The sequence below is a fragment of the Bubalus bubalis genome, chromosome 7, assembly GCF_019923935.1.
Source record: "Bubalus bubalis isolate 160015118507 breed Murrah chromosome 7, NDDB_SH_1, whole genome shotgun sequence".
NCBI lineage: Eukaryota > Metazoa > Chordata > Mammalia > Artiodactyla > Bovidae > Bubalus > Bubalus bubalis.
In genome coordinates this window covers 40421339-40442933 of record NC_059163.1, presented here as the reverse complement: position 1 = coordinate 40442933, position 21595 = coordinate 40421339, and the positions used below count along the sequence as shown (strand labels likewise).

Here is a 21595-nt window from a genome sequence, read left to right as displayed (position 1 = left end):
ATGCTTGTGCATGTCACTTCTTTATTGCTTCATGAACCTTTCCTGGACAGTTGAGTAGGAGTTGTCAAATACTTTTGAATTAATGCCACACAAGGATATGGTGGCATTATAAAAAAAATGTCATTTCATCTTAATTCCAGACTGATTTTTACTGAGATTTCTGGGGAATCTCATTTAAATATCAGAATATGAAGGTATCTTCTAATAGTTATGAATCCTAGGAAATTCTGAGATGACTATTTCCTGAAAAATTCACTTAAGGAAGCTTATTTTCTGTCTTCCATTGTAAATGTGCTCTTAACATATATGGACAGTAATAATCAGTATAATGCTATTTGAGCAGCTTGAGGGTTTAGACTCTGAATCTGGAATATTTGTGATCAAATTCTAATTTTACCATTCAGTGTCTCAGAATATTTATTTGTAAAATAAAGAAGATAACAGTTATACCAACCTCAGAAAATTTTTCTAAAGATTAAGCAGATTATAAAATTTTACAGTATTTAAATATTTTTAAGTTCACTGAGAATATTAATTGTTCAGAAAATAGTGTTTAGCGTTTAAAAATGTTTTCAAAATGTCTTAAGAATATGAAGTCAAACTTACTCTCTTCCCCCTCCTCTCTTTTTCTCATTTTGTTCTTAGTTCCCATTGAGAACAAAGTCTAAACTCTGTAAGTGATATTTTTGTCTGTTTGGTTCATTTCTGAATCCATAGTACCTAGATCAGTGCCTTGACACAGGGTAAATACTTAATTGCTTTTGGAAGGAAAGGAGAAAAGAAAGAAGTAGTCTATTTTTTAAACTTGCTGTCTTAGGATCAGATTTATCTTTAACTTTCATGTCTTTATCTTGGGTTTTTTTAAATTAGAGACTCAAACTTTATTGTTATGTTATTTTCCATTTTGATATATATGTGTTTGTTTACATTTTATCAAGAGCAGGGTCTAATTTAACTTTATTTTTTAATTCAAGCAATCTAGTATTCATATTGGAGAAGGCATGGCACCCCACTCCAGTACTCTTGCCTGGAAAATCGCATGGATGGAGGAGCCTGGTAGGCTGCAATCCATGGCGTCGCGAAGAGTTGGACAGGACTGAGCGACTTCACTTTCACTTTTCACGTTCATGTATTGGAGAATGAAATGGCAACCCACTCCAGTGTTCTTGCCTGGAGAATCCCAGGGACGGGGGAGCCTAGTGGGCTGCCGTCTATGGGGTCGCACAGAGTTGGACACAACTGAAGCGACTTAGCAGCAGCAGCAGCAGCAGTATTCATATCCAAAGTACTTCATCTAACTTACTCTTACAACTGACAGTCAGTTTCAATAATTGATCATGAATTGGTTTTTATATAACTTTTATTTTTGGATAGAGAAAGTTTTCATTTTTAATAATATTTTCTGCTGAACATTGAGTTCCTATTTTAATGCTATCATATTTGCAAAATATTTACTTTAAAAATATACCTTCTTTTTACAGAAAGTAAAGACTCCTAAACAAATATAACTGGCCCCAAAAGTATATTTTTAAAGTAAATATTTTGCAAATTTGATAGCATTAAAATAGGAATTCGATGTTCATCAGAAAATATTATTAAAATTAGTGGAACGACAGGCCACAAATAGAAGGTATTTGTACCACTTAACCAACAAAAGATTGCTTTCAGAATTAGTATATAACCCTAAAAGTCAAAAGGGAAAGACAAAGTTTATGGAAGTCATGAGTAGACACTTTATTAAATGTGAAAGGGCAATGAAATATTGCAGTGATACTCAGTTAATTGTATTTATATAAATTTTGAACACTAGTGAAAACATGTCAATGTAAACACATTGACTGTTATATCCTCCATGAGTGTTTTCCTTCAAAGTAATCACTTTGATCAAAAATAATCCTAGCAACTCTTCTTTTAAAAATCCCTTTAGACGTGTTTTGGAGAAGGTAATGGCACCCCACTCCAGTACTCTTGCCTGGAAAATCCCATGGACGGAGGAGCCTGGTGGGCTGCAGTCCATGGGGTCGCTATAAGTCAGACACGACTGAGGGACTTCACTTTCACTTTTCACTTTCATGCATTGGAGAAGAAAATGGCAACCCACTCCAGTGTTCTTGCCTAGATAATCCCAGGGACTGGGGAGCCTGTTGAGCTGCCGTCTATGGGGTCGCACAGAGTCGGACATGACTGAAGCAACTTAGCAGCAGCAGCAGTTAGACATGTTTACTAATTAGAAAAGAAATTCAGCCTTATTGCTCTATACTGATAGAACAGTGTTATTTGGTCTGGTATCTCTATTTGCTTTTCTAGTCCCTTTGTCAGGTCTGTTTGTTTTGCTCCTTTGGTTCTTGTCTTATTACAGCAAAGATTTGAAATGATGGACTAAAGAGTTTAAACCAACAGAGAAATACAGCTCAGTTGCAGCTCAAGCAGACAGAACTTTTGTTCAACAGACCCTGCCAAGACATGGGAGCAGTCCAACCCTGAGGGAGTCATAACGGTCTCTCTTGGCTTCCTTTTTCATACTTCAAATCTCATTCTCTTGGTTGTGCACTGTGTAAAACGGGACTTGTACCCATCACAAGTCACGAAAGGGAGTGCAAATGGGCATATGTATGACTGACTTACAGTTGCAAGTTCTATAACAATAGGATCTGTTGTATAAGTCTTCTCAAAATTCAGTCTGTTATAATCAGATGTATGTATGTATATAATATTTATATATCCTTAATGGGCTCCTAGCTGCCTACGGTTACTTGAGGAAGCACCTGTAGTTTGTATCTACTGTGTGCCTAGGGCCCAAGTGCAATAGTTGGAAAAGCCTCTGTGGTTTTTTTTTTGTTTTTTTGTAGCATTATCCGTGAGCTCTCCTGGGTGTGTCTGGGATGGGTTTTAAAGATCAGCTTGCAATCCGTTTCAGCTAGGCCACTCCTTGTTGCTCATGCCTAACATGAGTTGATGTTAATTGAAGAAAACAGCCAGTCCCATTGCTTTAATGTTTTTAAATCCTGAAACAAAATATAATGCTTCTATTAGTGACTATTTTTCCACTGGCTTTGTTTTCATATATATATCTGATGGTGATCAATAATGTCTGTAAATAAAAGTTCAATTTTAATTTTATGCTAATGGCTTGCTGCCTATAACTAATTCTTAATCCATTTGAGGGACAAGATACTAGAATAGATAATAGATTTTGTCATTGTTTTGGCATGTACATGATTACTTAACCTCTGCTAATAGCACAATACTAACAGCAGGAAGAATACCAAATATCATAATAATTGATATAGGTGATGCTTGTATAAAGCATTAAATGGACTCGCTGTAAAGTTCAGAAATTGAACTTGTTGCATGACACTGAAAACACTGAAATACCAAAGAAAATAACCTTGGAGGACATTATTCCTTTTAAAAATTTATATATATGTGTGTGTGTGTTTATATTATTTCTTTTTTGAGAAAATGTCTGACATTGATAGTATTTTAATAATAAGATAAATAGGAGAAACTGTAGTAATTTATAGAAAAGACTAAAATTTGCCATTTAAGGAAACTTTAATGTTATTGTTTATTACTTCATAATATTCTTAAAGTCTGAATTTCTCTAAATTATTATAATCACATTCTGTGTGCGCTGTGCTGTGCTAAGTTACTTCAGTCATGTCCTACTCTTTGCAACCCTATGAACTGTAGCCCATAGGCTCCTCTCTCTCTGGGATTCTCCAGGCAAGAATAGTGAAGTAGATTTCCCTGCCCTTCTCCCTTCTTCCCAACCCAGGGATCAAACCCTCATCTGTTATGTCTTCTGCATTGACAGGTGAGTTCTTTACCACTAGCACCACCTGGAGAATCCCAGAGACGGGGGAGCCTGGTGGGCTGTCGTCTATGTGGTCACACAGAGTTGGACACGACTGAAGGGACTTAGCAGCAGCAGCAGCAGCGCCACCTGGGAAGCCCCTAAACACTATCTATTTATTCATAAATACACAGAGCATGTATATTTTGGGGGTTTGTGTGTATATGTATGATAGAGTAGTAAGATATGCTAAGGCCTTCCTCCAGTATTTTCTCACAATAGTTCTAGTAATAAAAGTGATTAAACATATCCCAGGATCTTAGCTAAAAGACCCTATGGCAAGAAATAAGAAAGTTTCTTGTAAATCTCAGAATTTATTTTAAAACCCTGTGTGTTCATTTAATTAGGAAAATATTTAAGCTCCATACCTATCAAATTCATTCACTTTTCCCACTGAACATTATAGTAAATTACATGGTACAGGAAGATAAATCACATGTGAATTGAATTTTGTTTTTATATGTGGTTCTGCTTCTCTGGACAGAGAAGCCTGGAGGGCTACAGCCCATGGGATGGCAAAGAGTCAGACATGACTTTGTGACTAGCTGCTATACTCTAACCTTTGATGGAAAAATACATTTGACAAACGATAAGAAATACATGTCTACTCAAATAGTCCTACACCTATAACTATAAAGTGTATATTTTTTCTCATCATCTAATTAATTTTTTTTTTACAGAAATGTTTAAGTGTTCAGTAAATCGGAGGAAAAAAAACATGGAGTTTTAGCAACTGAAGTGCAAATTAAGGTAATTATTAGATTATTGCTGCCAATCATGATTGTTAGTAATTTCAAAGTATATTTACTATATTCAAGTTAGAATATGCTTTTATGTGTTTCACTGAAAATTGAACATATTGTTTGATGGGCTACTGAAATGCAATTTTACATAGTTTTGGAAAATAAATTGACTTTGCTTGTGAACAAATATGTAAATAATATACTACAAAGTACTTGTGAAGAATTGTACTCTAAATATTTGAACACTAATGGGCTGCTAAAAATAATTTCAGCAGTGTTCTACTTTTGAAAAGCATATGGCTATCTTACACTCCTATGTAATATTGGATAACTATACAGATTTTTTTAAAAAATTAGTACATGTATATGACAATTCATTAAAGTCACTTTTGCTTAATTTGTTCTATTTGCTCTCAATTACCTATCCATGATGGTGAAAATGAATATTAGGAAATAAAATGTATGGATCTTATAGATCAGACTATTTAATGTAAAGCACATTCTTTTCAAAAGTAATGTTTTTATTTATCATAAATATATGTATGCAGTTGAACATAAGAGTCTTTAAGGAGTATGACAGTAGGCCAGTACATGTAGTTTGTTTTGCAGCAAATCATTTGAAGACAAAATAATTAATCAATGGTGAAATTGAATTTCCTTTCTTCTTGAAGTTACTAAAGTTAAACTCCTTAAAGTGATTTTGAAATTTCTAAAATGTACACTATTATAAACATGTAGCTTGAAAGTAGAAATATTAACTTTCTTTTCTTTATAAAATCATATTAATCTAATTTTGAATTGAGGATATAATTGGTATGTATTATAAATCATTATAAGCCTGTTTTCAAAGATTCTGTATTTTGCTTTCTACTCTAAGAAGAATATTGAGTGACCTAAGACTATAAAAGCATTGCACTCACCTTTGTAGATACTAAATTTTCCCATTGATTTTCTTTCTTATAGATATTTTGTTTCAGTTTCTTTGTCACTGTTCTCTTCTGCCCGTTCCTTTACAAATGCAAGCAAATAACATTATCCCTCTTTTCCAGAATAGATATGATTCAATCTACTAGCTTATCTATACATTGACATATAAATTTACAGAAGTTCTTTTATTGACTTGAGTAAAGTGGTTTTTCTGGCACTTAGTGAAAGAAATAAATTTTAAAACAGTCTGAATCATTTTTTAAAAAATTAATCCAAGATAAACTTAGATGTGCTCGCTATAGAGAAATTAAGGCTAATGAGAAAGACATGAAGGTCTATAGAAATGATTATATATATTTTAAAAGCATCAGTAGCAAACTGCTAAGGAAACAGACATGGGAGAGCTTACTTTTGCTGGAGGCCCTTGAAACCTTCATGCATGCTGTGAAATTCACTGAGAGCGGTTGCTGATACAGAGAAAGGAAGGCCATGTGGGAGGCCATGCATTCCAGATCAACACAATACCTTGTGAAGGGGTTCATAAAAGAGAAAGGGATGGCCATTGAAGGACTGAGGGATTACACATGTGACAGTACTATGTTAAGAGATGAGTCTGGAAAAGTAGATTTGGAGCAGCTCATATAATATATCATGTTTACCAGATGAAAGCTTAATTTTCCATCTTAGCTGTCTCTAGAGTGCTTAAGTATCCATAAGGTAGTGAGAAAAAAAATTTTCAGAATCTCTCCTGATGCCTATTTTCATTAAGAAATATAAGAAACAACAAAAACCTTATAATATTTAATATCATGATTGCTGCTGGCCCCCAAAATATGAAATTTCTGGAAAAGTTTTGAAATTTTTACAGTATTAAATAGTAGACAGTATTTGCTTCCTGGTTTTTTAATTGACCTATAATACATATACCGTAGGTTCATCCTTTTAAAGTGTATAATTCTGTGATTTTTAGTGTATTTGCAGAGTTGTATACCTGTCACTGCTATCTAATCTAGAAAAAATTTCTCATTCCTAAAAGAAACATTGTACCCATAAGCAGTTACTCCCATTCCTCTCTCATCTCACCTGCAGGAAGCCATTAACATATCTTCTGCTGCTATGGATTTACCAAATAGAGGGAAGCATACAATATTTTTGTATCTGCTCTTTTCACTTAACATAATGTTTTCAAGTTTCAAGTCTTGTGTAAATTAGGACAATTATTTTATGCATGGATAATAGTAATGAAATCACATTTTGTTTATCCATTTATCAGTTGACGGACCTTGGGTTCATTAACACTTTCTGGCTATTATCAATAATGATGCTATGAACATATATGTCCGAGTTTTTGCATAGACATAATCGGACACGACTGAAGTGACTTAGCAGCAGTAGCAGCAGCATGTATTACTTTCTCTTGGATGGATAGGTAGGGTGGAATGGTAACTGTATGTTTCACCTTTTGAGGAACTTCCAAATTGCTTTCCAAAGCAATTGGAAGTATTTTACATTCCCACCAAAATTATGTATGTTCTAATTTCATCATATTCTTGCCAAAAGTTTTATTGTCATTTTGATTACAGCCCTTCTAATGGATGTCAAGTGGCATCTCATTGGATTTTGATGGCAGTTGTATTTTTAAGAGTATTTTAGTATACTGATGTTACAAGTGTTTTGATAAGTGTGTTAAATAGAATCATTGTCTATTTTCAAGTAGACTGATTCTCATATTTAGACAATAGTCTTTACAAAAGTAAAAGTGAGAGTCACTCAGTCATGTCCAACCCCTTGCAACTCCATGGGCTATAGAGTCTGCGGAATTCTCCAGGCAAGAATATTGGAGTGGGTAGCCTTTCCCTTCTCTAGGGGATCATCCCAACCCATGGATCAAACCCAGGTCTCCCGCATTGTAAATGAATTCTTTACCAGGTGAGCTACAAGGGAAGCCCAAGAATACTGGAGTGGATAGCCTATCCCTTTTCTAGTGGCTCTTCTGGACCCAGAAATCGAACCAGGGTCTCCTGCATTGCAGGTGATTCTTTACCATCAGAGCCATCAGGGAATTTTGAGTTAAACTTACAAAATAAAGGTTATTTGATTAATCCCATGCATAAATTAACAACAAATGGTATAGCTGGCATTTTCCCTATTTTTATTAAAGGATATTTTCAGATTCATTATAAGCATTGATAATCGCCTTAAATTTATTCAGGGTATCAAAAACTACATAATCTCTTATATGTGATTAAACTTGGCCTAAGAGCATATTTGTCTTGAGGTATAGGTTAGTGACAGTACACAGCATCATTAATACCAAGATTTTAATAATATCTGGAACACAACTGCACCCCTTTCTGGGTTTTTCAGCAGTGTTTGAAGTCATGCTCAATCTAGCCATTTACAAATTTTCACTAAATTTTTGATAAATGTTTGGAAGTTGTATTTGAGATTTCCTGCAGGGAAGGAATGAAATCATTGGAGAAACCATAGTTCTTCCTGCTGTGGTAAAGATGGTTGAAATCACACAAGATAAATTACATGGCAACAAATAAAATTATGTTACTTTATCACTGATTATTCTTAGAAAATTACATGAGAAACATTGCTTTAACCAGAAAAAAAAAAGTAATGTTAGAACAAATTATGTAGTATGAGAGATTTGTTTTGCCTTTGGACAAAACCTGTTTTTCCAATATCAATCAGTTTATGATATTTGCTAGATTGCTTTTTAAATTCATATTTATTGATATATAATTATGTATATTAAACATATTCTTTTTAATGTACAATTATATTTTGATGCATAAAGTTGTGTTAGAATGTACCACCAAGTAGACTATATCCTTCACCACAAGTTCTCTTGTGCCTGTTTGTAGTCATTCCCTCCTGCCAGTATCATTCCTGGGAATCTCTAGATTCTTCTTTAGTAATGAAATACAACAAAACAAACAATAACCCCTGAGAGGAAGCTGACTGAAGAAGATGCTGACTAAAGTTTTGAAGAAGGATTCTATATATGACCTTCAAGGTGTTACTTATCTTCTCTCTGCCTCAATTTCTTTTTTTTTTTTTTTTTGTTTTTTTTTTTTTAATTTTATTTTATTTTTAAACTTTACATAACTGTATTAGATTTGCCAAATATCAAAATGAATCCGCTACAGGTATACAATTTCTTTATTAGACATACGGAGTTAACAACATCATCTACCACATATCATTTAGGGTAGAGCAGGGTATATTTAAACACTTCTGGACACTCATGTTTTTAAAATTAACTATAATTCTTTGAATCTTGTTCGAAAAATTTATTGGAGTATATTTTCCACCATAAATGACTTCTTAGTGTCGATTCAGTCATGAAGAATCAAATCACATTTTTCAAAATAATACAAGTAATTCAGAAGCATCATGCTCACACAAGTTTTGGTTAATGGTTCCATTCTTCCAATTCCTTAGGCACAGATGCTAAGAGTGACTCTTGAATTTTCTTTCAAATGCATTGCATATTCATCAGCATCTTTTGTTGGGCTACTGAGTACCTCTTCTGCTACTACCTTCATCCAATCACAATCCACTTGACTGGAGAATTGCAGCAGTCTCCTGTTTGTTTTTCTTGCTCCACTGTTTTCTCTCTACAACACTCAGTCTTTCTTGCTCTACATTCAACCTTATCTAAACTCCAACTGGCCTGACACCATTTTCATTCACTGACCACAGGAGCCCTCTCTACCAAGGAGCCTTATCCCGAGATATCCCATGGCTTATTTCCTAGGCTTCAGATACCCTCTTCTCATGGCAGCCTTCCTTGAACAACCTATTTAATATTGAAACTGTCTGGGGCATACCCCACCCTCCTCTCTTGCTTTCTTTTTCTCCAGATCATATAATACCACATTACACACAATTCTGTTTATTGCCTCATCCTATTAGTCAATATATTTGAAATATTTCCTCTTTATAGCATTCTTTTAATTTTTACTTTAATGTGTCTTTTATATTGTTACACTGGCCTTGCTCATGACTTTGAATATTAGAAAATTAATTCTGGAGGCATGCAGTGTGGGGGATTGTCTGACTTGAGGCAGGAGAATTATCTGGGAAATATTTGCAATATCTCATGTAAGAGATAATAAAGATTTGATTTAAGGTGACAACACTGGGGATTGAGTAGTAATAATGCATTTGAGACTCTGTATTTAAAGAAAATTGACAAGTAATAGTGACTGATTATATTTGATTAGTGAGAGTTGAAATCTCAGTGGAACAAATCTCAAGAAGCTTGAAACTGATGTCTCCATGGATAGTGGCACCATTTACTGAGCTTTAGGGAGCAGGGTTCTAGAAAACCCTGTGTGTTTCTTATAGAAAAATAATTGTCTTCATAGGAATAATAGAGTTTGTTTTTTTACAGAAATTATTTCCAAAGCTAGATGTTAATTTTTATATCTAGGTAGGAACGATCTCTGAAAATAGAACACTTTAAACTGAAGGTCATTTCATTAATTGTCTCAAATTATTTACCCATTTGTTTATAGAAATTAAGAAAAAAATGTTTTGGTATGCTCTGAAAGTACATTTTCTAATTTCAAAACCACAGTCAGAAAGTGTAAGATGTATAAACTGGCCATGGGCAGAGTAAAAACACATTAATTATTCAGACAGTCATCCTTACTTATTCAATTCTTGGAGATATAGTGGCTGTCAGAATCTGTCAGCTGTATAGTTAGTACCCTTCAGAATTTACATGCATAAATGGTGACCTTTGGAAATTTGCATAAAGATAAGTCTGGCATTGGAATGATAGCTGCCAGTCAGTTTTGCAAGGCAAAAGTTGTCAGCCACCATTTAAACGACAAAATGGGCAATGAAGCAGGGATAGCAAATGGAGTATATACAAAAATAGCAATTATACTTATTTGACCAAAACAAAAAATGTAACTTGGTTATAACTAGAGCTTTATGAAGTTAAAAAAGTTATAACCAATTACTAGATATCTTTGGAACAGTATTTTTGCTTTTCTCACAACATATTTGTTCAAAGTTTTGTTTTATAATATCAGAATTTAAAAATTTAATCATTTAATATGTTTACTAGATTTTGTACTATAAAATCAGTGTATAATTATTATAGACAATTTAGAAATATTGCAAAGAAAGCTTATAATTATCTATAGCCTCACATTCAGAGAAAGCCATAGTTAATGTTTTAGTGTAAATTCTTATTTATCCTTTTAAATAGATAAATATACACATACATATTTATTTATTTAAATAGATAAGCATATTCATAGCCTCATAAATGGGCAAGTACTTTCTTACTGTCATTATACTATATTTTATTCATCATAAATATGACAGATAAACATGTATAAATCCTTTGATACCTAGTGATTATTTTTTGAATAGATTTTTAGTGGTGGAATTATTTGATTTAATTTATGACTCTTTTTAAAACTTTTGATGTATATTAAAATTTCCTTACAGAAAGTCAATTTATCGAAATACCTTCTCCCTTTAATCATTTTCAGATGTTATATTTTAAATGTCTGATTAAAGGTTGCCATTTAGGGAATGTTGTACTAAAATCAAAATCTATGTAAGGCATAAAATCATTTTCAACTAAAAGTGTCTTTTCTTTTATTGTTGTTACTAATTTCAATTTCTATGTTTCTGTATATGCATGTCACTTACGACTTAACACACTCATCACCCTAAACCTGAAACGTGCATATTTCAAAACAGTGCTGAATACCTAAACCAAAGTAAAAAATAAGGAGAAACAAAATTAAAAAACTTTGTGCATTCAAAATAATTATATATAAATCGTGTGATTTATAGAATGTATAGAATATTGAGATTTGTCCCACTGAGACTTCAACTCTCCCTAATCAAATACAACCAGTCACTAAGACTTGTCAGTTGTACCCTTTAAATACAGAGTCTAAAATGCAGTACTGTCACTCAGTCCCCAGCGTTGTCACCTTAACTAAATCTTTTTTATCCCTTACATGGGATATTGCAAATATTTCCCAGATAGTTCTCCTGCCTCAAGTCACACAATCCCCTACACTGCCTGCGTGATTTATGGCGTTGAAAATATTGTGGTGGTTCAAAAAATACTGGTCATTTCTGCCTGAATTAGAGATATTATGTGGCGTATAGAGAGGACTGCTCTAGAATATGAATATTTATAAGTTGGAAGGAATGGAATTTTTGTTTTGTGCCATAGTGAAAAACTAAAAATAGTTTACTACTGATGATTTTTATTTATTTTTTGCAGGAGAGGGATTTTTAAATAATTTTTAAATTGAGTATATACATTTAAAATGTTTTCCTAAGTACATGTATTTCAAATTATGAAGTAATTTGAAAATACTGGAGGAATTTTATCAAATGTGTACACCCATGAAACTGTGATTGTTATTTGTCTGTCTTTATATCTGTCTATATATCTGACTATGTATCTATGCTTATAGTATTTGTTTTGTTTTCTACATTCTATTCTGAGATTTAAGACTTGTATAAACTATGTTTTTATCACCATAAGTAGGATACAAAGTAGTTATAGCACCTAAAAGTTTCTCCTTGCTGCCCATTTTTAGTCATTTTCTGCCTGTGTCTCTAATCAGTAGCAACCACTATTCTGTTCTTTATTCCTACATTTTTAGGTTTTTTAGAATACCATATAAATGAATCATACAATAAGCAGCCTTTTGAAACTGACTTCTTTCACGCATCATAATGCCTTTGAGATTCATCCTTGTTTTTGAGTATATCAACAATTCATATGTTCTTTATTGCTGGCAGTATTCCAATCTATAGATGACTCACAGTTCATTTATCCATCTGTTCCCTTGTTGAAGATATTTGCGTTGTTCGTACTTTTTGGTGAAATTAAAATTCCTGTAAAAATTCATATGTATGTGTGTATGCATAAATTTTCATTTCTTTAGTATAAATACCTAAGGATTGCAGTGTTGTGTCATGGTAAGTGTATATATTATTTTTTTATTGTTTCTGTTTTGTATTTCCAGGTTTATTTTCTTCCTGTTGCTATTTTATTTGTATCTTATGTGACATTGTTGTTATATAAATTGGTGCTATGCAAAGATTTTAATATTCAAGTGCTAAATTAACCTGTTATTTTTTAATGCTAACTTCAAGACCTGCTTTTCTTTATCTTTGATTTTAAATAGAAAAAATTCTATCATCCAAGTGGAAAATGCCGCTTTCATGATATTTCCTTCCATAATATTTTTCACTTTTCTTTAGGATATGTCTTGTTTCCTTTAGTAATTGATCCCCAGACAATTAACCATAGGAACTGCAGTTTAACTGTTTATCCACTAGGTACAATATTAGCTTGTATTCTAATTAAGCAAATTAGTTTTATTCTAACTAAAGCACTTTTTACATAGAAAAGATCCTCACTGAAAAAAAAAATACAATATATTTTAACAAATTTGGTCATTTAGCATTCAAGACTTAAGAAGTGAAAATTTTAAAAAACCTCATATAAAACTTTAGAAATACTAAAAGCTAAATGTTAATCTGTTTATCAAGTATGAGGCATGAATAGCCATTGAAAGTCATCATAAAAAATCTTGTAAATGTAGCAGTCTATTATATTTCAGAGTCAAGTTTCCATATGTACCTAAGAGTCTCTGAATTATACGTAGTTTAGAAATGTGGTTCCCATTAGGAACACCTCTGAATCAGGTTCTGTTCCCTCTAGGCTTGGTCTTGCCATTAACTTGCTATGAGACTGAAGGCACATCATATAATCTCTCTGGATTATAGTATTCTCCTTTGTCCAATTAGTGAGGGTAGTGCTAGATTATCCATAAAGGACCTTCTTGCTCTTAAAAAAAAAAAAATAGGATGCTGCAATTCTGTAGTGATCTTGGGTCATTGAGAAGAAAAGTTAGTTTGTGTGTGTTTAATATACTTTGTCACAAGGCAAGGATATATACAGTATGTTGTAAAAGACTTAAAAATATGTATAACTTTGAAAAACAGTTTTGGTACTTGGAAGAAATCCACTAACTATTCTAGGAACCTTGACTATTATCAAATCATTAATTTTCTTACTATTTTTCAAAAGTTAAGTAATTTTAAAAATTCTAGAATTTGTTTTAAGTATTTACTTGAGTAAATATAAATTGATAACTCCTTTTTTAGTAGTATAGAGCCTTATTGAAAATAGCATTTAATCATTTTTTCCCAGAATTTCTGTCAATACAAATTTATTGAATTAGTACCTCTCCTTAATTATGAAACATAGACTTCATAATGATTTCTCAAATTTTTTTCAGAGTAAATATGAAGTTTTTTTTTGAAACAGAATTTTCACTTATATAATCACAAGGAAAGGGGACTGATTAAAAACATCATCTTTGGTTACATTTACTTAATGCTGGGTAACTACTACCTCATTAAGTAAAATATTTCAAATGCTAAAGAATGTCATTGTGAATCTTGAAGAGGAATAAAGGTTAAAACATTAAATTTGTTTTTAAAAAATGATTTAGTGGGTATTATGTTAATATCTGGGATACTTAAGGCCTCTGGTGTGGTCTAGAGGGATTGTGTTGTCCTTGTCCTGACATAGAGAAAATCACAACTCTAGCAGGGGATAAAGGATCATGTAAAACTAGCTACATTATAATGTCCTAAATACTATAATAGAAACATGAGAAAAAGGACATAATTAATTCTGAATAAAAGGCCTTAGGAAAGCTTTGCAAATTGCTATCATATGGGAAGGATTTTACTTTCTGAGAACAGAGAATGGACAGTCTAAAAGAACAGATATTCTTTATAAAGAACTGTATTCATTAGAAAATAGTGAATATTCTATTTGAGGGACTGTAGTTTTCCTCAGTGATGGAGTATTAGGTAAAGATACCTGAGAAATTTAAGAATAATAAGAGATCCTTTTGATATGATTATATATTAAGTAGAGAACTATATAGCTATATTGTCATGCTTTTTTTTTTTTTAAGAACAACATCTCTTGAAAGTGTGCGAGTTGCATTAAAGGTGGGATATAACCATCAGATAAGAAACATTAACTAGAGGGCTAGAACTGATAGCTATTGTCTTCTGTAAGCTGATCGGAAACACTAGTGTTTTCAGCATTGATGAATTCCAAGTGCTTAACTTCCTCCACTGTATTTTTATATAAACCTTCGACATATATACCTTTAGAACATACTTAGTTGAGGGGGACTACAGTTTTTCTTCTTTAAAACATTATAAATTTTACACATAAAAATTTCTTTCATATCTTTCCAATTCATCTCACGTACATTATATACATTTTGTTCTTGAGTCCTAAAATGTGTTAGTGGAGGAGAATTTAATTCTTTAAGAAAAAAGAATAAAGAAATTGAATTTCTTGGTTTGGCTTAGTGTTGCCTTCAATGTTCTGAGAACAATAATGCAATTAGATAAAATGTTTATCCACAAAATTTAATTCCTGGGGAGTAGCTTCTCAAATTGCCTGTTACAAGTGTAATGGAAGCAAGCAGTTGTTTGCTGGCTTTGTTGCCAAAAATTGTGAATGGCTAGATTTTTATAAAATGTGGTGGTAATGCATATATAATCATGTAAACTCTCCATTGTCAATTTGAATGAAGAAACTGAATTTTGTAGACAAACAGTTTTTGTTATATTGTCTCAGTGTTCTCAGCCATGAGTGAAGAAATCTTTGATGTTATTAATTATTCCACAAATGAAGTTCTTAATAGAGTTCTTTTTCATTTCAATTTAATTTCATCCTTGATTAAATACACTGAATTAGTACTATTTTGGATTGTTATTTTATGGATAATCTAGTGATAAGTAGTTGAAAAGGAAAGTTTGATATTTATTCTGGGAATATGTAAATATCCAAAGAAAACAAATGCTTCTTATCATTATACCTCTATCAATAAATATTATAGCAGTAATTCCCTCCCATTAGCAGCTAATGATGACATAGCTGAATATATTTTAATTGGCATGAAATTCCATATAATGGACTTCGCCACTGGCTCAGAGGGTAAAAGCATCTGCCTATAATGCGGGAGACCTGGGTTCAATCCCTGGGTTGGGAAGATCCCCTGGAGAAGGAAATGGCAACCCACTCCAGTATTCTTGCCTGGAAAATCCCATGGACCGAGGAGCCTGGCAGGCTATGGTCCATGGGGTCGCAAAGAGTTGGACACGACTGAGCGACTTGACTTCACTTCACTTTCATATAATGACAAGGAATAAATTTGATAGAAAACAATTTGGAAAACATTGATACGGAGGGGAATAGCCCAACCATTCATTTAGAAAGAGTGACAGCGACAGTGAAAGTTGCTCAGTTGTGTCCGACTCTTTGAGACCCCGTGGGGGTCCACTTCATGGAATTCTCCAGGCCAGAATACTGCGGTGGATAGCCTTTCCCTTCTCCAGGGTCCCAACCCAGGGATCGAACCCAGGTCTCCCACATTACCACATTACCAGAGGATTCTTTGCCAGCTGAGAGACAAAGGAAATGCTTAGAAAGGGTAGCACTGTTTTTAGTCCCATCTTGAAGATTATCGCACCTTGCTGCTACTGCTGCTGCTGCTAAGTCGCTTCAGTCGTGTCCAACTCTATGCGACCCCATAGACAGCAGCCCACCAGGCTCCCCCATCCCTGGGCTAATGCTAACAGATCAACAAGGAATAATGAGCTAATGGAATGTCCAACAAACTGTATTCATCATAAATTGAAGACAACATCTGAACTGAGATCATTTCCAAATTGCACTTACTATAGCTTTTGTTACCTAAACGGGAAAGGATGTGTTTCTGAAGTGCTATTATGTGTGTTTTTACTCAAATGCTTGATACATTTCCTGTACATACATGATGCCCACTGATAAAATTCTTTTAACTTTAATTACAGCAGAAAATAAACATCTAGCATAGTTTAAATTAATGAAATAATATTAGATTTTGTTATGATTATGTGTATTTGTCTTTAATACATTTAGAATGTAAACTCAAAGTTCTGGTCCATTTCTGCCATTAATGATGATAATGCCTTAAATTTTATTTATGTAATGCTATCTTTCATAATGTCATAGATCAACAAAAATTGGGTACTCTGAAACTTTTTAAAGAACGTATATATATCAAGTTATATTAAAACACATTTCTTTTTTTGCCATTTAAAAAATTTATTTAATTTTAATGAAGGATAACTGCTTTACATAATTTTGTTGTTTTCTGTCAAACCTCAACATGAATCAATCATAGGTATACAAATACGCCCTCCCTTTTGAACCTCCCTCCCATCTCCCTGCCCATCCCACTCCTCTAGGTTGATACAGAGCCCCTGTTTGAGTTTCCTGAGCCATATAGGCAAATTCCCATTGGCTATCTATTTTACATATGGTATATAAGTTTCTGTGTTACTCTTTCCATACATCTTACCCTCTCTTCCCCTCTCCCCATGTCTATAAGTCAGTTCTCAGTGTCTGCTTCTCCATTGTCACCCTGTAAATATATTACTTTTATTTCCCTTACTCTAGGAGGTGGGTCATAGAGGATCTTGTTTGATCTTGTTCTGCCTATGTTTTCCTCTAAGAGTTTTATAGTTTCTGTCTTACATTTAGGTCTTTAATCCACTTTGAGTTTATCTTTGTATGGTGGTGGAAGTGTTCTAATTTCATTCTTTTATGAATAGCTATCCAATTTTCCCAGCACCATTTATTGAAGAGGCTGTCTTTGCCCAATTGTATAATCTTGTCCCGTTTGTCAAAAATAAAGTACCCATAGGTGCATGGGTTTATTTCTGGGCTTTCTGTCTTGTTCCATTGGTTTATATTTCTGTTTCTATGCCAGTACCATATTGTCTTGATGGCATAGCTTTGTAGGATAATCTGAAGTCAGGAAGGTTGATTCCTCCAGCTCCCTTGTTCTTTCTCAAGACTGCTTTGGCTATTTGGGGTCTTTTATGTTTCCATATGAATTGTGAAATTCTTTGCTGTAGTTCTGTGAAAAATGCTATTGGCAATTTGATAGGGATCACACTGAATCTGTAGATTGTATTTGGTAGTATAGTCATTTTCACAATATTGTTTCCTCCTACCCAGGCACATGGAATGTCTCTCCATCAGTTTATGTCATCTTTGATTTCTTTCATCAGTGTCTTATAATTTTCTGTGTACAGTTCTTTTGTCTTCTTAGGTAAGTTTATTCCTGGATATTTAATTCTTTTTGTTGCAATGGTAAATGGGATTGATTTGTTAATTTCTTTTTCTGGTTTTTCATTGTTAGTATATAGAAATAGAAGTGATTTCTGTGTATTGATTTTGTACTCCTGCAACTTTGCAATGGAGAAGGCAATGGCACCCCACTCCAGTACTCTTGCCTGGAAAATCCCATGGATGGAGGAGCCTGGTAAATCCCATGGATGGAGGAGCCTGGTAGGCTGTAGTCCATGAGGTCGCTAAGAGTCGGGCACGGCTGAGCGATTCACTTTCACTTTTTGCTTTCATGCATTGGAGAAGGAAATGGCAACCCACTCCAGTGTTCTTGCCTAGAGAATCCCAGGGAGAGGGGAGCCTGGTGGGCTGCCGTCTATGGGGTCACACAGAGTCGGACACGACTGAAGCGATTTAGCAGCAGCAGCAGCAACTTTGCAAATTCACTGATTAGCTCTAATAATTTTCTGATACTATCTTTAGGGTTTCCTATGTACAATATCATGTCATCTGCAAACAGTAAGAGCTTTACTTCTTTTCTGATCTGGATTCCTTTTATTTCTTTTTCTTCTCTGATTGCTGTAGCTAGGAATTCCAGAACTGTGTTGAATAACAGTGGCAAAAGTGGACACCCTTGTCTTGTTCCTGACCTTAGTGAGAGTGCTTTCAGTTTTTCACCGTTGAGAATAAAGTTTGCCATAGGCTTATCATACATGGCCTTTCCTATGTTGAAGTAGGTTCCTTCTGTGCCCATTTTTTGAGGAATTTCAATCATAAATGGGTGCTGAAATTTGTCAGAGGCTTTTTCTGCATCTGTTGAGATTATCATATGGTTTTTGTCTTTCAATTTCTTAGTATGGTGCATCACACTATTTGATTTGCATATATTGAAGAATACTTACATCCCTGGAATAAACCCAACTTATTCATGGTATATGAACTTTTTGATGTGTTGCTCAATTCTGTTTGCTAAAATTTTGTTGAAGATTTTTGAATCTATGTTCATCAGTGATATTGGCCTGTAGTTTTCTTTTTTGGGTTGTCTTTGCCTGGTTTTGGTATTAGGGTGATGGTGGCCTCATAGAGTGAGTTTGGTAGTATTCCTTCCTCTGCAATTTGTTCAAAGAGTTTTAGAAGCATAGGCATTAGCTCTTCTCTAAATGTTTGATAGAATTCTCCTGTGAAGCCATCTGGTCCTGCGCTTTTGCTTTCTGGGAGATTTTTGATAACAGCTTCAATGTCAGTGCTTGTGATTGGGTTGTTCATAATTTCTATTTCATCATGGTTCATTCTTTGAAGATTGAACTTTTCTAAAATCTGTCCATTTCATCCAGGTTATCTATTATATTGCCATATACTTGTTCATAGTAGCCTCTTATAATCCTTTGTATTTGTGCATTTTCTGTTGTAACCTCTTCTTTTTCATATCTAATTGTTGATTTGATTCTTCTCTCTTTTTTTCTTAATGAGTTTGGCTAAAGGTTTGTCAATTTTGTTTACCTTCTCAAAGAACCAACTTTTAGTTTTATTAATTTTTACTGTTGTTTCTTTCATTTCTTCTCAGTTTATTTCCACTCCAATCTTTATGATTTCTTTCCTTCTACTAATTTTGGGGTTTTATTGTTCTTCTTTTTACAGTTGTTTTAGGTGTAAAGTTAGGTTGTCTATTCGATGTTTTTCTTGTTTCTTGAGGTAGGATTGTATTGCTATAAACTTCTGTCTTACAACTGCTTTTGCTGCATCCCATAGGTTTTGAGTTGTGTTTTCATTGTCATTTGTTTCTAGAAATTATTTGATTTCCCTTTTGATTTCTTTAGTAACTTGTTGGATATTTAGGAACATGTTGTTTAATTTCCATGTGTTTATGTTTCTTACAGGTTTTTTTTTTCTTTCTTATAATTGATATCTAGTCTCATAGCATTGTGGTTGGAGGAGATGCTTGATACTATTTCAGTTTTCTTAAATATACTGAGATTTGATTTGTGACCCAAGTGGTGGTCTATCCTGGAGAATGTTCCATGTGCACTTGAGAAGGTGTATTCTCCTGCATTTGGATGGAATGTCCTGAAGATGTCAGTAAAATCCATCTCATCTAATGCATCATTTAACACTTGTGTTTCCTTATTAATTTTCTGTTTTGATGATCTATCTGTTGGTGTGAATGGGGTTTTAATGCCTCCTACTGCTATTGTGTTACTGTCAGTTTCTCCTTTTATGTCTGTTGGTGTTTGTCTTGTGTACTGAGGTGCTCCTGTGTTGCGTGCATAGGCATTTACAATTGTTATGTTTTCCTCTTGAATGATCCCTTGATTATTATGTAGTATCCTTCCTTATCTCTTGTAATCTTCTTTAATTTAAGGTCTATTTTCTCTGATATGAGGACTGCTACTCCAGCTTCCTTTTGTTTCCCATTTCCATGGAATATATTTTTCCATGCTCTAACTTTCAGACTATATATGTCTTGGGGTCTGAAGTGGTTTTCTTGTAAATTGCATTTATGTGGGTCCTGTTTTTGTATACATTCAGCCGTCTGTCTTTTGATTGGAGCATTTAATCCATTTACATTTAAAGTAATTCAGTTCAGTCACTCAGTCATGTCTGACTCTTTCGGACCCCATGAACCACAGCACACCAGGCCTCACTGTCCATCACCAACTCCTGGAGTCCACCGAAACCCATGCCCATCAAGTTGATGAAGCCATCCAACCATCTCATCCTCTGTCATCCCCTTCTCCTCCTGCCCTCAATCTTTCCCAGCATCAAGGTCCTTTCCAATGAGTCAACTCTTCACATCAGGTGGGCAAAGTATTGGAGTTTCAGCTTCAACATCAGTCCTTCCAATGAACACCCAGGACTGATCTCCTTTAGGATGGACTGGTTGGATCTCCTTGTAGTCCAGGGGACTCTCAAGAGGCTTCTCCAACACCACAGTTCAAAAGTATCAATTCTTCTGTGCTCAGCTTTCTTCACAGTCCAACTCTCACATCCATACAGGACCACAGGAAAAAACATAGCCTTGACTAGATGAACCTTTGTTGGCAAAGTAATGTCTCTACTTTTGAATATGCTATCTAGGTTGGTCATAACTTTCCTTCCAAGAAGTAAGCATCTTTTAATTTCATGGCTGCAGTCACCATCTGCAGTGATTTTGGAGCCTAGAAAAATAAAGTCTGACACTGTTTCCACTGTTTCCCCATCTATCTGCCATGAAGTGATAGGACCGGATGCCATGATCTTAGTTTTCTGAATGTTGAGCTTTAAGGCCACTTTTTCACTCTCCTCTTTCACTTTCATCAAGAGGCTCTTTAGTTCGTCACTTTCTGCCATAAAGGTGGTTTCATCTGCATATCTGAGGTTATTGGTATTTCTCCCAGCAATCTTGGTTCCAGGTTGTGCTTCCTCCAGCCCAGCATTTCTCATGATATACTCTGCATAGCAGTTAAATAAACAGGGTGACAATATACAGCCTTAACATACTCCTTTTCCTATTTGGAACCAGTCCAGTTCCATGTCCAGTTCTAACTGTTGCTTCCTGATGATATATATGTTCGTATTTCTGTTTTCTTAATTTTTGGGGGTGGATTTTGTAGGTCTTTTTTCTTCTCTTGTATTTCTTAACTATACAAGTTCTGTTAACATTTGTTGTAAAACTGGTTTGGTGATACTGAGTTCTCTTAACTTTTGCTTATCTGAAAGCTTTTTATTTCTCCATCAATTTTGAGTGAGATCCTTGCTGGGTACAGTAATCTTGGTTGTAGATTTTTCCCTTTCAGTACTTTAAATATATCCTGCCATTCACTTCTTATCTGCAGAGTTTCTGCTGAAAGATCAACTTAAGTGTAT

At 34.0% G+C, this 21595-nt stretch overlaps 1 protein-coding gene across 9 annotated transcripts in view; it reads left to right on the top strand.

The window, feature by feature from the left end:
* Positions 1–21595, top strand: part of ADGRL3 (adhesion G protein-coupled receptor L3) — a 955586-nt gene that overhangs the window by 215289 nt on the left and 718702 nt on the right. For all 9 annotated transcript variants that reach the window (XM_044945849.2, XM_044945847.2, XM_044945844.2 and 6 more), the window contains one exon: positions 4537–4606. The gene's annotated coding sequence lies outside the window, so the exon portion shown is untranslated. The remainder of the gene's footprint in view (positions 1–4536; positions 4607–21595) is intronic.